This window comes from Sinocyclocheilus anshuiensis, unplaced genomic scaffold, assembly GCF_001515605.1.
Source record: "Sinocyclocheilus anshuiensis isolate Anshui unplaced genomic scaffold, SAMN03320099.WGS_v1.1 scaffold1067, whole genome shotgun sequence".
Lineage (NCBI taxonomy): Eukaryota > Metazoa > Chordata > Actinopteri > Cypriniformes > Cyprinidae > Sinocyclocheilus > Sinocyclocheilus anshuiensis.
In genome coordinates, this window is record NW_015547739.1 from 28,787 (window position 1) to 33,022 (window position 4,236).

General features: G+C 46.7%; 1 pseudogene; it reads right to left on the reverse strand.

The window, feature by feature from the left end:
• LOC107704459 (biorientation of chromosomes in cell division protein 1-like 1) overlaps window positions 1-4,236 on the reverse strand; it is a 17,305-nt pseudogene that overhangs the window by 6,278 nt on the left and 6,791 nt on the right.

Genomic DNA, 4,236 nt, shown 5'->3' on the forward strand with positions numbered 1-4,236 from the left:
GTCCCCACTGGATGCAACAAATGCCTCGTTTGTAATGGGTTTTAATGTTTTTGTCTCGTCGCTCCGGCCGGACAGGGCATCATCACAGTATGGTGAGGGGCGTAACATTTCCGTCTCACGCTTGAGGCATTCGGCCAATCACAACGCACTGGATAGCTGGCCAATCAGAGCACACCTCGCTTTTTCAGACTGATGAGCTTTGTAAAAATCGACGCGTTTCAAGAAGGCGGGGCATAGAGGAGAAACAATAATGTACAGTATGTGGAAAATAATGTGTTTTTTTTACTTTAAACCACATAAACACATTTCATTACACCAAATACACAAAATAATGTTCTTTTTAGCAGCATCATATGACCCCTTTAAAAATCAGGAAAGAGACTAAATACAAGAGACAAGTAGTTTTTAAGCATTTTTTATTCAAATCATGTTTTTCTCTAATTGAAGAATCAGACAGACACACAATCAAATGCACCTCTTTTGGCTCCTCCTCTACGGCTGGCTCCGCCTCCTTGGGTTGTGAAGCAGAGCCTTATGGGAAAGAAGAGAAACGGGGTCAGATGATCAGGAGTGTGAGAGGAGAAGGGCTCGCTGCAGGTGTAACGGACTCTTACGTGTTTCTCTCTGTGGAGCATCAGATGCTCTGGAGGATCTTCCTCAGCGTGGAGTCCTGCTCGATCTCTCCTCCTCTTCATCCTCACACTGTCACATCACACACTTTAACAGAAGAACTCACTACGGAATCCCATTTGCGCACCATAAGAAAAAAAGTCATGCTTATGACTTAAAAAGTCACACTATTGAGATGAAAAGTGCAATTCATGACTTTAAATGTTGAAATTATGCCATACTAAGTGATAGCCACGAGACGACAAACTCTAAATTATGAAAAAAGCCAATTATGAGATATAAAGTCAGAATTGACATACTAAGTTGAAATTATGACAAAAAGTCAAAACTGGCAAAAATTTAAATTATGAGATAAAGGCAAAAATGACTATATCATGATTTAGATTTTTAAAAACAATTTCAACTTTTTATCTCTTTGTGTCATAATTTTGACTTTATCTCATAATTATGACTTGGTATGTCATAATTTTGACTTGTAAAGTCATACAGCTTAGTATTTCAAATTTTGACTTTAAAGCCAAACGTTCAACATTTCATCTCATAATTATGACTCATAAGTCATGACTTGCCACAACATGATTTTTTCCTTACATGCCAGAAAAGGGCTTCCACAGCAGACAGAGAGGGAGAAAGAGAAGAAAACTCACCTCTTTAAAAGCCGTTTGCTCTTTTTCAGCATCGGTGCTGGTTTGATTTGCTGCAGTCAGAAAAACAGCATTTATTTCACATTCCACAGCTTATTCATTCAGAAAACATCACATCTAGAGTCAGTAATGTGCTGTAAATATCGTTGTTATTCAGTCATGAGCAGTGAGTGATTTTCTCTTTGTCTTTTGTCGTTCTGACACAGACAGCAGCAGGTTTATTAGGCTGCTGTCACTTTAAGACCTAATGCACGGATCCAATACACTGACACACATCCGGCTTCTTTCTCAGCTGTTTACGTTCACTCAAGACATAACTGACTGTGTTAACAGAGTTAAACTCAACAAAAGGGTATTTTTACGTAAATTTCAAAAATTCTAATTCATGTAAGAACCCTGACACACATAGACACCTGTCCTCTGAGCGGATTATCGTCCTCTCCGAGTGCCGCTCTCCATCTGCTCCACCTGATCAGACAACGTCATTAGTGACACACACACAGGATTTCTGTTGAGATCTGCTGATAAAATGATTCTGATCCGTTACCGTCTCAGAGGTGTCTGATGACTTCTGATCCTGCTCGTCTGAGACAGATGCAGCGCCTGCATCGGACACATGGGTTACACTGAGACGTGCTCCACACACCCTCCATCAGAAACACACACACACACACACACTCTTCATCATCACTAACCTGGGTCTGTAGAGTCCATCTCAGGCTCCTCTGCATCTGTGGTGAGAGTCTGCGCAGGCTCAGCTGCTTCTGCAGTAACCACTGGCATGGATTCAGCTGTGTCTGCAGTAAGGGTCTGCGTGGACTCGTCTGAATCTGCAGTTAGGATCTGCATAGGCTCAGCTACGTCTTCATTCAGCTTCAATTCAGCTGCGTCTGCAGTGAGAGTCTGCGTGGACTCAGCTGCATCCACAGCTGTCGTCTGTGTAAATTCAGCTGCGTCTGCAGTGAGAGTCTGCGTGGGCTCAGCTGCATCTGCTGTAAGCATTTGTGTGTCTCTTTCATCTGTCTGCTCATCACCAGCCTGAAAGAAAAGCATTAACACTTTACAGGAAACACTTGATTTAAAAGGCAGATTGAAAGCAGCTGTGCTGTCTCTGTCTAAAAACTGTGGTTGACGGGATGTCAACAAGTCACAGCAAGTCGGACAGCATTTCAAACCAGGTGATCGGTTCTGTGCAGTTAAATTGCTTAAGAGCCTTACAATCTGAGACGGTCATGTGTTTACCTCTGATGTCACTTCCTGTGACCTGAGAGCGCCCGTCTCCATGGGCTCTGCTGCGGCGGCGGATGTAGAGAATACAGAGTATTCTAACCCACTTCCTGTGTCCTCAGTGTCTGTAGGGGGCGTCTCCATAGCAACCTGAGAATCTGCAGCCATGAGATCCGAGGAGCGCGTGATATCCGGATCCATGGAGAGCAGCGCAAGAGCCGCTTCCTTCATCTTCCTATCGGCCTCCGCTTCCCTCCGGACAGCGAGCTCTGAGGTGGAGGTGTGGACATCCATCAGGCTCAAGAGGGCGTCGGCTTCTGCAGACAGTGGGCGGGGCTCTTTAAGCACCGCCTCCTCGTCCTCGGGTTCGGGAGTAACGTCGCTCAGGGCGGCGTAAGGGTTGTCCGGTGCAGTCAACACTGGATGCGTCTGATCCGCTGGTTCTTTAGTCCCGGGACCCTCCTTCCCTCCCGACTTGCTCTCGGAATCTTTCTGCACCTTCTTCTCAGTTGTTTTCTTCACGACCTTTGCATCCTTCGTTTTCTCCACTGAGGTTTTCTTGTCCTCTTTCTTCTGTTCTGCGGTTCCTGGTTTACTCTTGGCTTCCGTTTGTTTCTCCGATTTGCCCGCAGTGGGATTCTGGGGTTTAGACTTGTGCTTCTCCGTTAGGGATTTGACCTTCGGCCCCGTCTCCGCCTTTCGGACGTCGCTCTCGGTTTCCGAGCCGGATTTCTGCAGATGAGTCTCGTCCACAGACGAATCCTTCCTATCCATCCGCACCTTGGGCTTCTCTCCCGCTTTAGTCTCCGGGTGACTCTTTGACCTCTTGAGAATCTCTTTAGGGTGCTTGTCTTTCTTCCGGCTGACCTCTGAACCCGTCTCGACCTCTGACCTCTCCTCTGAGGAGCCGGTGGAGTCCAGTCGCCGGAGCAGCTTCGGTTTCTCCTTCTCGTTCACAGCCATCTTTCCTTTCTTCAGGTTCCCTTCATCCGCAGCTTCAGAGACACTCGTCTTGCTTTCTCGAGAAGACACGGAACTCTTCCTGTCTGGCTTGACCTTTGACCCCTTCTTCTCGTCAGCTGCTCCTTTTGCAGTCCCTCCATCTTTCTCGTCAGCCGCGGCGTCTCCGCTCTTCCTGCTCTCCGTCTTCAGTTTGTGCTTGAGTCGTTCGTCAGGGACGCCGCGCTCTTTCTCATCTTTGAAAAGCGAGTCTTTCCGAGCGTTTTTGCAGCGTTCCTCTGTTCCCAGCTCCAGGTCCAGGATGAAGGAGTGAATGCGGTTTTTGTCAGGGAGTTTCTCCTCACTGTCTGTCTTCTTCCTGCGCTGCTTCTCCAGATCAGACGGCCGTCGCACTGACTTCAGACCCGTGGGCTTCACCTGCAGAGAGACAGACTGAAGTGTTCACTACTGAGAGACAGACAGAGAGAGAGAGAGAGCTGGAGAGTGAGAGACACTTACATCTTTGCTGACTGAATCACCTTCAGTGTCACTTTTCTTCCTCTCATCCTCTTTTCTGAAATGCAGGAGTTAATGAGAAGTGTCTTACCATCCTTGTCCATCATATGGAGTTTTCTGAAAACCACTAGCTTTAGGGAACTAGTTACTGGTTTTACCAAAGTTTGCCCCACAAACCTGGAGTGTTTCTTTCTCTGTCTGCTCAGAGCCACTTTCTTCTCCAAGACCTTCTTCTCTTTTCGAGCCTCTTTAGCTCGGGGTCTCTGATCTGCAAAGGTAG